At 41.4% G+C, this 15768-nt stretch overlaps 1 protein-coding gene and 1 long non-coding RNA gene across 3 annotated transcripts in view; one reads left to right on the forward strand and one right to left on the reverse strand.

Annotated features, from left to right (window-relative positions):
- The window catches only part of LOC115299624 (inactive tyrosine-protein kinase transmembrane receptor ROR1-like), a 116848-nt gene that overhangs the window by 87571 nt on the left and 13509 nt on the right, over window positions 1-15768 (reverse strand). The gene's annotated exons all lie outside the window — the stretch shown is intronic.
- Window positions 1802-10157, forward strand: LOC115299625. 2 transcript variants are annotated; one of them, XR_003912265.1, is made up of 5 exons: window positions 1802-1868; window positions 5755-5937; window positions 6487-6599; window positions 7804-7989; window positions 10031-10157. It is a non-coding gene; the product is annotated as an uncharacterized LOC115299625 (long non-coding RNA). The 2 variants fall into 2 exon arrangements; XR_003912266.1 differs by lacking the exon at window positions 1802-1868 and adding an exon at window positions 5567-5656.

Consider the following 15768-nt stretch of genomic DNA (forward strand, 5'->3'; position numbering starts at 1 on the left):
GATTTTAAGGAAGATACCGAGGCTAACAGAGGTTTTAGGGTTGCTACGTCTGGTATGGTCGGGATGGAATCCAGTTCTATCTGACGCCTTCTCCTTCCCTCACTATCGACTTGTCCCCCCTCAATCTGATATGCTATCACCTACTGTCATTAAGAATCTCTTCCATGAACAACTCACCTGAATCCATGTGGATGACATCTCATTTTCACACCAAAGATGCCATGATTTCTACCTACCCTTATTTTTTCTCCAGGAGCAGGGTTTCTAATGGGATCATGGGCAACAGCCAACAAGGTTACTCTAGTGACTTCTTTTCTTTTTTCTTTCTTTTACATTTTTAATGGTTATTTATTTTTCAGAGAGTGAGAGAAAGAGTGTGAGCAGGGGAGGGACGAAGAGAGGGAGACACAGAATCTGAAGCAGGCTCCAGGTTCCAGAAGTTGGGCACTCAACCGACTGAGCCACCCAGGTGCCCCAGTGACTTTTTTTTCCAGTTTTAAACATATTTGGACTTCTGTGACTTATTTAAGTATCCAGTTGATTGTATTGCAATTTTCAATCATTTTCATTATGTGGGGTTATTGTGATTATTATTTATATTATATTATTACTTATAATTTGAGGGTTATCAATTTTATTCATATTTGTCATGTATATGTTCCATTTAAAATTAGAAATAATAAGAGTACTTTAAAATAATGAGCAGAAACACACTTAACCATCAGAACAGTGATGTGACTTTGATACAATCAGCCCCATCCAGCCGAAAGTCACGACACAAGATTCTGGCTTGAGAACTGGTCCCTGCATCTTAGAGAAATATCCCAAGCCTTATTTCTGACTCTCTTGGTCTTCATCAATCCTAACTATAAAGTAGTAATTATTTTCATCAAATCCCCATTCTCAAATGAATGCTAGGATGATAACTAAACTCATGGGCTTAAGAATTCTTGTGATGTAAGGTACATCTATATTGCAAGCCATCCCTAGCAGCTCTTTACAGCCCTGCAAAACCGAACTGAATAATACCAGCAGCGATTATCTTGCTTCCCTAGAACGTAGAAAAGTTCTAACTTGAAAACAACAAAAAAAGGGAAAGTTTTTGATACTCAGGCTCAGGCCCGGCAATCCATCCTGCAATCTAAAAACTACATTCTTCCCCCTTTATGGGTGGGTTATAAGCCTTTGTAAAATGCTGACAGACTTTAACTGTAGCAGGACAGGATGAGTGGGTCTGCAGAATGAACTTTTAAATTACCAGAGATAGTATCTAAAAGGCCAAGCCTGAGATATGTTTCTGGTTTGGGCTGTGGGCCAACTCAAACAAAGCACATCATAAGTCATCTCTGTGATTCCGAAACCACGGATAGGAGATGCCTCAGCATCAGCACGATGCGTGATCCTCGCGATGGAAGCCTGTGGATGCTTCTGCATTAGGCAAAGACAACAGTTTGCTTTCAGCCCTGCTAGGGAGCCCTTTTTGAGGAAGAACCAAGCCACATTCAGGGCCTTCAAAGATGAAATCATTGTGTATTTTCACTACCTTGGCCTGACTCCGTAAGGCAGCAGCTTGTCTAGTCATAATAAATTCTCAAACATTTGATGGCTCTAAGGGATGCCTAGGTGGCTTTCAAAATAAAATTTTGCCATTCTGGCCAAGGAATTTCTATTCCTATAGGGACCATCTCAGTGTTCTAGTCACATCTTGATGGAACAGATCCCAAACCCCTTTGTGTGCTGGTCAGCATTCCAACACGATTCCACTGAGGCCAACATTCCAGTTTCAGGTTTTCCCAGAATGTAAACGTCAGAGGACACGAAAGGGCACACAAACCATTCTCTCCCATCTTCTCCATTCATTGTACAAGGTTCGTATTTCAAAATGTGAAGGAATCTGCTGACTGGGCCACATCTTAGATCTCCCATTAGCAGTGTCCTGGAGAGGACGCTGTCACCTTAAGGTTCTCTGTTAGGAATGGAGTGGTTTTGCTCTCAAACTTTGAACTAAATTCCTCAAAAATTAGGCAGTATCTACTCTACTCATTCTTCAACAAAACAGAAAAGGACTAAGCAATCTGGAGATGAAAACTGAAGGGGCTACTATTTTCTCAGTAGTAAGAGGCAAGAGTCAATGAAGCAGACAAGGCAGGGAACACTGGGGACCTGTGTGTGCCCTTTCCCTTCATACGGCACCTTTACCTTTCACAGGCTTGACAGGAGTAGATGCAGAAAATGATGAATAAAATAAAAGAACCAATGGGTTGAAGTGTTCAAAGATCTCTCATCCTGGCTACAGAATCAGACAAGCAAAGAAACAACCATACTAGAGCGTGATCTGAGTATGGTCAAGGTGATAGAGGACCCTGGAAAAGGGAAACTTAACCTGCTTTCTGGGCCAGAGGTGACACCTAGCAATCGGTAGGATGTTTAAAAAAGGAGGTATGGCCTCTGCCCTTCAGGTTCTGCTTAAGATCTTGAAGGAAAGAGGAGACATCCCAGGGATCTAACTTGAAAGTACAAGTCAGAGTGAGAGTCAAGCTAAGTGTATGGCCAAGATGTTGATGGTTGGAGGAGACTGAGAGACAGGGCAGCAAGACCAAAAAGGGAAGGCCAATGTTGCCATGCCCAGCGACAGAGGGTCCAGGCTGTCCCCTGTATTTTATTAGGCATGGTAGGCAAGACCCAGAGGAGAGTGGAGGGGAGAGAAACCTCAGACTTCCTGTCATCTTACTGGAATTGACAGGCACTTGGGGGAGAGGAGGAAATGAAGGGGAAACAAGAAAAATAAGTAAATATTTATCAAATACCTATGTAGGCACTGGGCAGGTGCCTGTCCCATCTCTCTTCATAAAATATTGATGGGAAAGAAACCAATAAAAGTAATCAGAAAAGGGGAAGACACAAGGTTGGGGGGAAATGCTGTTTTCTACTTAGGAAGGGGTGGGCATGTCCAGCTGCAGAAATCATGGGAAGCTTGACAGTAAAAGTGGCCATTCTTGAGCTGGGCCTTGATGGAGAGCAGAGGTGGAGAGCTGGGTTCTAAGACCAGAGACAGTAAGCCTGGGAGAGATGGGAGGAGTGAGGGTAGAGAGCAAGAGCTACGCAGTTGCTGGGGAGAGTGGGAATATGCAAAGTGCAAGGTGCCACGACTGATGACCCTCCTGACATGACCCGTGTGCATCCGCTGACAGTGTCCTCCCGACAACTTGCTCACTTTACTGTGTTCCGCGGGGCGTGACTGATGTCTGAGGCAGGAAGGCTCTTCCTGCAGGACTGCCCCGCACATGGCAAGGGGTTTAATACCCTAGGCCTCCGCCCAATAAATGTCAACTGCATCCCCTCATCACTGTGACGATGAAATACAGCAGCACATATCCAGCCACCTTGAGGAACCCCCGAGGCATCTTTTCATCATGGTCTTAATGTTAACCTAATACCATTAAAATTTGTTTAAAAGACATCATTTGGGGGAGAATGTGTTCTTGAGAAGATTCCAGCCCCTCCCCTTGTACCTCTCCTGCCATAAGCTAAGCTGGGGCGAGGCAAGGTGCTTCTGCTTTCAGGAGGTGGAAGTGGAGGAGATGGCATTCCGTGGGGAAAGGAATGGCTTGAGTAAAAGCTTGAAGGCATGAGTATCTAGAGTGGGCGAGGGCAACACAGAAGAAATCATCCCCACTTGCTTTCTAGGAAGGTTGTAGATGAACAAGTAGTAGGCAAGAAGGCCAGGAAGAAAGGCTGGGCCAAGAATGAGAAAGACCTCAAACAGTAATGAAGCATTTTGTACCTCATCTGGCAGGCAATGGGCAGCGTTTACACAGCAGTAAGCCAAGTGACACGTGCCCAGAGCTGGGCTTCAGGAAATATGAGCTGGTTCCAAAGGGCAGGGAGGGAGGACAGAGCTGGTGAAGAGTGTGGTGGAGAAGAAGGGCTGGAGGGGTTCTGGTTTTGTATCTCTATTTCTTCCTCCCCAAACAGAAATCCAAGGAAAAGCAGCCACAGATCTCTGACCATGGATTTCCATCAGAGGTAACAGTGAAAGGATTTCCCCAGTTGGGGAAAATTTAGTTTTCCCTCCTATTTACTTATTCCTAAAAACAATGCTTTAGCACAGATCTTTATGCTTAAATCTTGTTTCCCTTTTGTATTATTTCCTTAAGTTACACTTCTAGAAATGTCTCTCACTCCTTCCTGGCAAGGCCCAAATATGAGCTTTCTGTCTATTCCTCCAGAGAAACTGCCACAAAGTCCAGCACACAAGAATCTTAAGACAAAATGAGACCCTGACCCTACCTACTCACCCATACTAACTCCTAGGTCACAACACTGTGATTGATTATGGCTAGGAGTGGCAGAGTAGTCAGAAAAGATGTAGCTGTCAGTGGGACCAGAAACTAGTAGCTGCCCCCAGAATCATGGCTCCCAACTCAAATGTAAGCTCCTGGGGGCCAGTGATAACGTATTCTTCCTTTCACATCCCTGTTATGTGAAGAAGTATAAAGCAGAGGTGCAGAAACAGGTCTTAAAATTCTTGGACACTCCTCTCATCAAAAAGTTGAGTCTGTTCCCCCTTTCCTTACACTTGGCAGGGCCTCTCTAACTCTTTTAAGAGAAAGAATGTTGTAGAAGTGACATATGTGAGGTGACTTCTAAGGCCAGGTTGGGCAAGGCTATGTAGCTTCTGGTAGTTTCTCTTGGGGCAGTTTCTATGGGAGCCTTTGGCCACCATGTAATGAGTGCAGTTACAATGAGGCCACCATATAGAGAGTCCATGGAGAGAGAGAGAGAGAGAGAGAGACTGGATTCCTGTAGAGCTCCAGCTGTTGCAGCCGTTTGAGTACTCTCAGAGCCCAGATGTCTACCAGACATGTACATGAGAAAACCTTCAAGACAACCTAGCCTCAGGCACCATCTGACTACAACCATATGATAGACTGAACAAAAACCATCTTGCTGAGGCCAGTCAATTCCCAGAAATATGAGAGATAATAATAAATGATTGTTTTTGGAAGCCATTAAGTTTGGAGTGCTTTGTTACCTAGCAATAGATAACTGATACACAGTCTCTAATTCTCCAGAATAGCAAATATTTACTGAAGATGTACCTTGTGACAGACTCTGTATGAGGAAGTGAAGGTATTGATTCATACTTCGTTTTTGCTTTCAAAGGGTTTCCAAAGGAAATAAGATATGAACATAGATTATCATAGATATTAGACAAGAAAGGCACAAAGAATATGCAATGGGAAGACATTCTGGGAGATTTTTAGATGGATTTTCTCTGATAATGGGTTAGCAAAGGTTGGAATATGCCCTTTCAGATGGGAAACCCCATGGAATGAAGTAAGACTATGCATAAAGAACTTTAATCCTATCACAAGTCAGTTTGTTCAATGCAGAAAGCATGAATTCCAGGACCTGCCATGTATTAGAAACTTTCTCACTATATTTTTACTGGTTGAATGGATGGATGGATGGACAGACAGATGGATGGCACCAGGAAGCCAACCTAAAAAGAGATCAGGTGTCAAGTCCTGGCTGTGTGTGGACCTGCGTAAATCACTTCCCATCTAGGGTCATTGATTTCTTTATCTATCTGATGAGAGGATAGGACTAAGACACCTGTAAGGATTGTTCCCAGCTCAAACCTTCTCAAAGAGTAAGTATGAACATTCATCTGTTTGTTTACTGGGATCATCTCTGTAATCAAACAAGTACATACTGGAGAAAGTCATCCTGTCTTTGTTCTTTGTTAAGACTCTGATTGATTGCATGTAACAGAAGCTAACTTAAGCTGGAGTACAAGGGTGAGAAGGAGCAGAGATGATGTGGATAAGGAATTTACCAGACAATGCAAGGGTTTCTGTGGAACTCTGGCAAGGGGTCCAGCCAGGCCTCAGGAGGAACAGAAACCAAGACTGGAAAGCTTCTGGGAACCAGGTCAGAATTCCCCCTCCACTGTCTATCTTTGGTTCTTTTTATGAATCTGTTTAAATCTCTTCTCTTTGCAAACCAGCTTTCTTGGCTTTTTGACACACTCAGCAGGAGATGATCATATCATTTTATATACCCCAAGTTAATCTCATGGCACCACCAGCAACTCACAAACATTGGCTCTCTCTGAGTCCCAAGTCCAAGTTCCAGGAAAGTGACTGACTGTCCCAACCTGGGTCAAGTGCCTTCCCCTGGTCCAATCAACTCTCCAGAGAGGGGCAGAGTTACATAACATAAACATGGTTGCTAAAGTCTCATCACCATTGGTCTTGGGAGGAGTTATCAGACAACAGGGAGTTCTTGTAACGTAAGTAGCCTTCTTCAATGGTGATTATTATAAAGTCCAAGACATTGTATGGATTCTTGATAAGAATGACAATTTTCTAACTTAAGTTCCTTTTTCACACACACTAAAATCCTTTCCAAAGCTACTCTAGAAACTCTGAAAAATTTCAGGAAAATGAGTTAATTTTCACAATTATCATTGTTTTCTAGCATCTTTAGAATGCTCCTGTGAACATTATGACAATGTGGCTCATGGGAAAACCCTAAACTCTACGTTACCAGGCTGTGCCAGAGAGTCTCCTTTCTTGCTACTTTATCAAAAGGTGGGATTTTAAATTATTTTTAAATTTTTTATGTTTTTTTAATTTATTTTTGAGAGACAGAGAGAGACAGCGCAAGCAGGGGAGGGTCAGAGAGAGAGAGAGATACAGAATCTGAAGCAGGCTCCAGGCTCTGAGCTAGCTGTCAGCATAGAGCCCGATACGGGGCTTGAACCCACGAACCATGAGATCATGACCTGAGCCGAAGCCAGATGCTTAACTGACTGAGCCACCCAGGCACCCCGAAAGGTGGGATTTAAAAAACATAAACAAATGTCTCCACTGAAAGCTACTGAGGATTTGGGTACCACTTTAGAAGCACTCTATTTGTGGATGGCCCCACAAAAGAATCAAGTCAAGCCATTAGGGAGATTTTACTGAAACGTAGGTGCCTCAATATTAATGCTACTGGATAAAGAAAAAGTAGTTATTTTTGACATTTTGATAATCACTTTGGGGTCTGGTTCTCATTAGCCCAGTTTTTGCCTTTTAAAAGTATTTCTTCCCTTTCTTTCTTCTTCTTGTTCTTATTTTCATCCTTTTTTTTCTTTTTTTTTTTTTTTTTACCAAAAAATGTCAGGAAATTTGGAACAGAAACTTAATAATAAAACACGTCCCCTGACCCTGTGATCTATCAATCTTTCAACTAAACAAAAATACTTAAAGAAACCTGGAAGAAGGCAGTTACCTGATAATAGTTGTTGTACTGGTCATTATCATATGCAATTGATCTTTGGGAAGTAGAATAGAGGAAAATGAAGAGAACAGGAAAATGTAGAAAGTGAGTGAGTGCATGCTGTGTGTGTGTAAGAGAAAGAAAGAATTCAATAGCTCATTTTAGCTATAAACGCTCTAAAATCTTACAGATGCCAACAGGACACTCTTGCATGCTTTTTTTCCAATCATTCCATTTTGCAAGCTACATTATTCACAAATGAGACATTCAAGAAACACCAATTCTGAAATAAAAGTGCACATACCACCAGTGGAAAAGCAAACAAAAGCAGCTAATGTACTGTGGCTAAAAAAATTTTCAAACAAAGTGGCAGTAATTTACAGCCCTTGCTCTTAGCTGGACCCCATGAACATAATCAGAACCCCCAGGACTGATGGGAAAGTGTGATTTACAGTAAGTCTCAAGATAATAAAAGAAAATGAAAAAGCAAATTGCGCATGAACATGAAAGCTGTATTTCTTCCGCTTTCAGCAACTGAATCAAATTTCCAGCCAGAATTTCAGGGTGAAACTTAGAAGTCCCTCAAGAAGCAAACTACGAGCCAACCAGCATCCATTCTTGGACTCCGCCCCAGCCGCCTGAATGACATAATTAATATTTAGGGATGGCAGTGATTAGAAAGACCCACACTACCCCGTCTGTTTGGGTGACGAAGAGGTAGGTGGACATGGGTTTGAGTCCTGGCTATTTTTTTTTTAAACATTTATTTATTTTTGAGAGAGACAGAGAGAGACAGATCATGAGCACGGGGAGGGGCAGAGAGAGAGGGACAACAGAATCGGAAGCAGGCCCCAGGCTCTGAGCTGTCAGCAAAGAGCCCGACGTGGGGCTCTAACCCAAGAACAGTGAGATCATGACCTGAGCTGAAGTCGGACGCTCAACCAACTGAGCCACCCAGGCGCCCCGAGTGCTGGCTATATTACTGGCTATGCAGTGTTCTCTGGAAAATTATTTAACATCTCCAAGCTCCAGTGATACCTGCTACCTCAGACTGGTATGTGGATTAAGTGAGATAAAGAATACAAAGCACTTCAGAAGGTATTTAGCACATGCTAGTCTTGATAAACTTTATATTTAAATTATAAATTATAAATAAGACACTTTGCTAAGTGAGTCAATATAGTTAAGGCATGTAGAACAGCATTTGTTCTATAGCAAAGTCCTATAAAGTGTTTGTCAGTAGTATTACTGTACAGTAAAATCGCAGTTATTCAGAATGCTTAGCCAGTGAGGTGACTGAGTTACTTTGCTTTCATTTTAAAAACCTCTTCCAAACCACTTCAGTGTTTAAAGTCTTTGAAAATCTTTCTGAAATATTTGAGTCTATTTTCCAGGGTTAGTAAGTGTAACAAGTTAATATCCATTTAAAACTTTTTACACTGGGGTGCCCAAGTGGCTCAGTCAGTTAAGTGTCTGACTTTGGCTCAGATCATGATCTCATGGTTTGTGGGTTCAAGCCCCACATCAGGCTCTGTGCTGGCAGCTCAGAGCCTGGAGCCTGCTTCAGATTCTATGTCTCCCTCTCTCTCTCTCTGTCCCTCCCCTGCTCATGCTCTGTCTCTCAAAAATAAATAAACATTAAAAAAATTAAAACTTTTTACACTAGATCTTGCATGGTTCTAAGAACCTAAATCAGAAGCCCTGGGCTCTTTCATCTGCCAACTCTGTAACTCTGGGCCTCAGTTTACTCTTCTGTATAATAAGGACAAGGATACCCGTCATGCCTTTCTCATGATAGTATTGATGACTACCAAATGCAATTGTGGGTGTGACAGTACTTTGACAACCAAAAATGCAAGGCAAATAAAAGGTAGCATACATTTGTTATTAGCGCTCCTTAGGATATAATAAAATAGTCTGTTTCTGAGGATGCATACACACGAGGGTATGGAGGTTCAAGATTGCATAAAGAACACTGCTGTGTGTGTGTGTGTGTGTGTTAAAATAGACACAACACAAAGTTTACAATTTTTAATTATTTTTAAGCATACAGTTCAATGGCATTAAGTACACTCACATTATGTGCAATCCTCACCACTATCCATTCAAAAAGCTTTTTTTTATATTCTCAAACTAAGACCCAGTACCGATTAAACAACAACTCTCCATCCTCTCCCCACCCCCACCCCCACTGGCCCCTGACAACCACCATTCTCCTTTCTGTCTCTACCGATTTCACTATTCAAGGTACCTCATATAAGCAGAATCATACAGGATATTGCTTTTTCAATAAATTCCTTATTTATTGTCTTACCTTTTCCATCTTTGCCTTTGAAAGGTAAGTATAGAAAACAAAGGCAGTTAATTGAGGATTTAATTTTGAGTTCCAGATCCCTGAGGTTTGCAACAGGACTGTGATTTAAGAACAAAAAGCACTCTGCCCTGGTAGCATCCTCAAGCCCTGATGGGGCTGATTACTCAGGCTGGTCCCCACTGCAATTCTAGAAGACTTTGTAGAAGCTGTGCTATTTTAAGGCTATGCAGTGAGAACAGGGGAACAGGGTCTGGGCTCACCTCTACCACAAAAAGTATTGCTGATATTAAATGACTCATTCTCTTCTCTGAGTCACGTCTGTTAAACTGAAGGCTGACTGGATTAAATTATCTCAAAGGAGTGTCAACTTGATATTCAAATGTTTTGATGGCATTTCTAGATACCCAAAAGTATCACTCTCTCCCTGTTTTCACCTCTATCCAGGAACAATGTACTTTGTAAAATAAAAATGGAAGAGGAGGATACTTGTGATATTTTTCCTACGAACACAAAGCAGGTGCAAATAAAAACTCAAAACAACAACAACAATAAAATTGAGCTGGTTTTAGAAGTTCATGGAAGCTCATTCTGTGTTGTTATATCTCCTCTGATCAGGGGACAGGGGTGGTGGTAGTGGGAACACAGTAGAGAAGAGTTCCACAGCACATGCCTAAACGTTATTTAAAACATACACCACACACAGGAGCAAAAGGCTTTGCTCAAATTCAAGGCTGTGTGACTTCACAACAGGAAAGAGAAATACTGAGTTAAATAAACCATCTGAATTAAGAAGACAGGGGTGATCATTTTTAAAGGGTCTCTAACATTACACCAAAGTGTACACCAGCTCCAAGATTCTAAGGCTCAATTCCATTGAATACAAAAAGCATAGCCAAATATGAAATGTCAGAGACCAAAAGACTTACGTATTTGGGGTGAACAACTATCCTTATCATTCATAAACTTTCTAACTTGGATGCATTTGTATGAGGAGACGCTTCTGGTCTGATAAGAGCCTGGCTCTGGGAAGAAGAACAAGATGACCCAGATTCTTACGGAGGAGACACTTTCACACATGAATCACCCAGGAAAAATGGCAGCTGCTTCAGAACGTTGGCTGTCTGCCCCAGAAGCTGTTCCTGGGAGGGCTCGGTCTACAGGGACCCACCTTCAGTATGGAATGCAATCAGGACAGCAAAGCTAAGTACCTCATCCATCTGACTTCTAGAGTCAGGTGACAACTTGTGCATGTAATTTTTTCCCCAGACAGAGTAGCCCTTGTTTGAAAAATGTAGCCCCTATGGACTAGGATCAAGTCAATTTTGTAAGTATTTCCAAAGCTGTAGTCTATAAACATCTTTGTAAATAAAAACCAATAATACATTTAACACTATAATGATAATTTGAAATAATCTTAATAAGAGTTTTATAACATATCTTTTCCAAAAAAAAAAAAAGACAGAATATAGGTTTTATAGGTCGATTTCCATTAAACCAATGTCAGGGACTGAGAATTTCTGAGTTAGGGATTTGAGAGATGGGAGAAAACTGAACTAGTAACTATACCAACATTCCCAGAGCATTCCTGACCTAGAATATCTGGAAAATGGTCATGCATCCTGCTTTAAATACCTTTAGGGAGAGGAAGATTGCTTCTTTATGAAGGAAAGGGCAGAGGAGAGTGACTATATGAAATTAAGCTAGGTCTTTAGCCTTTTGGAACTCTGATTTTCTGATCTGTAACAGAAGGAACAATGTTATAAGACTCTGTGGGAGTAGAAATAATGTGTGTAGAGCAACAGTGTAGCTCTTGGTTATCAATGAGTGTCATCCCCCCAACATTTTAATTAAAAAGGTCTTCCCTTTATTGGACTTAAATCTGTTTCTTTGAAACGTAATTGGTAGCCTCAATTCAAACCTCTCAGGGAACATGGAACTATTTTTCCTCTTCTAAAAGGCAACACATCCAACACTTGAAGACAGTCCCAGAGCTTCCTGCACTCTTTTCTTCTACAGCCTAAACCCACCCAATTGTCCCCACCATTCCTTAGAAGTAATGAATCACTCAAGTCAGACCTTTAGGGAGTACCGATAGAATTAGGGCCAGATCAGTTGGGAGAATATTAAAGCAGGGTCCTTGCTTTTAAGGAGCCTATAATGCAGTCTGGGTAAAATTGGGGCTAAATCAAAATAGAAAGTCTTATCATTATGAAGAAGGGGCAACTAAATATGAGTAGAAACCAGAAGAAGCTTCATACGAAGTGGCATTTGAGTTGTGTATTCAAGAATTGGAAGGATTTGGAGAGGCGGCTAGGTAGCTCAGTTGGTGGAGCACCCAACTCTTGATTTTGGCTCAGGTCATGACTTCACAGTTCATGGGATCGAGCCCTGTGTTGGGCTCCGTGCCAACAGCACAGAGACTGCTTGGGAGTCTCTCTCCTCACCGCCCCCTGCCCATTCCCAACTCATGCTCACTTTCTCTCTCAAAATAAATAAATAAATAATTTTAAAATAAAAAAAATTCAATGGACAATGATTAAGAAAATGATAATACCTAGTGTTGGTGAAGGGAAACAGAATGGTACCTTCTCCTGCACTGCTAGGGACTGTAATTATGCAGAAAGATTTATGATGACATCATGAGGCCAGATACTGTCTGCCCTGGGCCCTATAATACAATTTGCATCACAGTATTATTTATAACAACAAAAAACTGTAATAGTTCTAACTCTTCAACCATAGGGGATAGGTTAGATAAATTAAGAAATGCCCCTACAATGGAACATGTTTAATAAGGTCAATAAAAACGATGTCATTAAAAATATGTAATGATACAGAAAGAGGTTTGTGATGTTAAGAGACAAATGCTGTTTACAATAGAGAACATCCCAATATGGTTCTGTTTTGGTAAATATATATGTAAAAACATGTGCATAAGAAAAGACTGAAAGACTGTGTTAAGTTAGCAGCAGCTATATAATTTTGGCATAATTTCATTTTCCTAGGTTTTCTACAACAAATACATTGAGCTTCTATAAGTACTTTAAAATCTAGACTTTTTTAAAAGAAGGGAATGATATAAGGCAAATAGCAATAAAAAGTTCAGAAGGGGGAACCGGGGTGGCTCAGTCGGGTGAGTGACTCTTGATTTCAGCTCAGGTCATGGTCCCAGGGTTGTGGGATCAAGCCCTGTGTCAGGTTCTGCACGGACAGTAAGGAGCCTGCTTGGGATTCTCTCTTTCCCTCTCTGTGCCCCTCCCCCACTCACATGCACACTGTCTTTCTCAAAATAAATAAATAAATAGATAAACCTTAAAAAAAAGTACAGAAGACCCTCCAGGCCCACCTCACCTCAAAAGATCTGAGCTGCTGAACCCAATTTCCTAACAGAAGTTTCCTGGAGACCTTAGTTTTCCTGAAATTAATAAGCTGCTTCCACTGACCCTGGGAAAAAAGACCCAGGTTGTTTAGGTAAATTCTTAAGTGGTCTTTTAAGATTTCCACAAGCCTTCCCCAAGCATCTCTCTTAGCAGGATGAGTGCAGCAGAAAGCTTACAGGACACACCTAGCAGGTCTGTGCGACACGAGAGGGGTAGGCTACAGCAGGCAGTCCTGACTTGACCAGGACCCCTCTGTCATCAGCACCTCAGAGGTACTCATTTCAAGGCCAGCATATCAAGGTCTGCCCAGGATTTACCTGTGGTCCAGGCCCAAGGTCTGATGAGAGTGTCATGCTTGGCCTGATTCCCACTGGGAACTGTTAGCAGAGAGATGCCCATCACCAGCAGACAGGCTTTCTCTGAGCTCTTGTCTTGAATGTGGTTGTTCTATCCCCCTCCCAGTTCCTTGGCCCAAACATCCCTATTCATCTGAACAAACTTCATTATAAAGTAAAGAAACAAGAACCAAACATGGACAAATAAAAGACAACAGTATCAACAGCAACAAAAAGTAGTCTCTAAAAACACACACTACTAAGAGTCCATCACCTATCCTCATAGTTCTTGTAATGCACATGGCTGGTAAGCAGTTGGGGGTTATTTCTGATCACCTGGTGGTTCTTGATGTAAAAATAGAGACTAGAAAAACACGCGCAGACCAACTTTACAGTTTACAGAACACAACATTCTCATGTTAGGATGCAAGGTTGATCTCGGAGGACATTATTGGTCCTGCATGACAAGTGAGAGCCCCGAAGTACAGAGAGGTTAAGGGACTGGCCCAAGGTCACTTTATCACTTAGTGGCCAAGCCAGGGCTCTGAGTTGGGTGAGGGGCAATATGACTAAGTGAAAACAGTATCAGCATGGATATGTCAAACCCATTTGTGTGACCCTCAAGGCACTAGTAGCACACAAGAATAGCATGTTAAAAGCTTATCAATGTGTCTATTTTATTGATTTGGTGTCTTTTTTCTTTTTCTTTTTCTTTTTTTTTTTTTTTTTTGCTTTACTGAGGCAAAATTCATACAACATGAACCATTTTAAAGGGAATAAATAATTTAGTGGCATTTATGACACTCCCAATATGATGTCACCACCATTTCTATCTAGCCCCAAAACATGTTTGTCACCCCAAAAGGAAACCCTATACCCATAAGGCAGTTGCTCCCTGTTACCCTTTACCCCAGTCCTTGGCAACCTCTACTTCCTGTCTCTGTACACTTAACTATTAACGATTATTTTTTACATGAAGGGGACATGGGACTTTTTGTACCTGGCTTCCCTCAGTCAGTGTAACATATTTGAGGTTCATCCATGTTGTAGCATGTATCAGTACGTCATTCCTTTTTATGGCTAATAATATTCCATTGTACATATATCTCACACCATGTCCATCTATTCATCCACTAATGGGCTTTTGGGCTCTTTCTACCTCTTGGCTATTATACATAATGATTCTATGAACATGCATGTCCATGAATTTGTTTGAGTACTTGTTTTCAATTATTTGGAGAAATATATGAGTTTTTTTATTTTCTTATGTATTTTACTTATATTTTATCTGACTGTAGGAGTATAGGATATTTACTGAAGAAAATGTAGAAAGTAGGGCAAAAACACAAATTTAAAACATCAGCTAAGGGTAATTAAGAATATCCTTTTCCAGAAAGGATATTCTATAAGCTAAAAAGCTTATAACCCCATTCTATTTTTCCTCCCTATAAACATGGATTATTATTTTACAACTTGGCAATCATTGGGAATATGGACATTGTAGTCAGAAAAATCTGGATTTGAATCCTGGCTCTGCCATTTATTAGCTGAGTTACTTCACCTCTGTAAGGTTGTTTCCCCAGCTAGAAAATGGACACAATAGTACCTAATTCACAGGGTTTTTATGGCACAATAAATGGGAGGATGTTAGGGCACCCAGGTGGCTTAGTCAGTTAAGCATCTGACTTTGGCTCAGGTCATAATCTCACAGTTCATGAGTTAGAGTCCTGGGTTGGGCTCTGTGCTAAGAGCCTGTACCCTGCTTCAGACTCTCCCTCTCTGTCTGCCCCTTCCCTGCCTGCACTCTGTCTCTAACTGTCTCTCAAAAATAAACAAACATTAAAAACATGTTTTTAATGGGATGATGTTGTGACTAAAGTGTCTACTTTGGCACAAAGGACAGAACAGACATTCAGGAAGTGTTAGCTGTGATAGTAATTCCCACACAGAGATTTGCTAACTCTACCATAATGTGAAGTTCGCAGAAGAGGAATTTTGTGCTTCTACCACTGGAGCTTTAGAGCAGTGCCTGGCATATAGCTGGCGCTCAATAAATATCTGTGGAGTGAATGAGTGAATATAAATGTTGGGGAAATTTTTGACATTAGAGATCTGGGCAGGATCTCTGGGAAAACTCAGCTGAGTTCAGAAAATAAGTTACGGTCATGGATGGAAAATTCTTGCAAGTCATTCTGAATTCTGGACAAGCATATTCCAGTGGCTGGAGTTGGTCAGGTCTGACTTTGGGCCCACATAAAACGGAATCATATGCAGAAAATGGTCAGATAATAAGTTCGTCTTAGTTGCAACAATTGAGGGCAGGACGAGGAGCCTCCAAGGCATGTGGTGAGTTGTACTCTCTAAGCTGCTGGACCAGCTAAGTCTCAGAGCTTTTTTGAAAGCAAATGAAGCATTTGATGGAATAAACCCAGGCAAAGAGATATTTAAGCATAGGGCCTTGACAGGA

This window comes from Suricata suricatta, chromosome 8 (assembly GCF_006229205.1).
Source record: "Suricata suricatta isolate VVHF042 chromosome 8, meerkat_22Aug2017_6uvM2_HiC, whole genome shotgun sequence".
In the NCBI taxonomy this organism is placed as follows: domain Eukaryota; kingdom Metazoa; phylum Chordata; class Mammalia; order Carnivora; family Herpestidae; genus Suricata; species Suricata suricatta.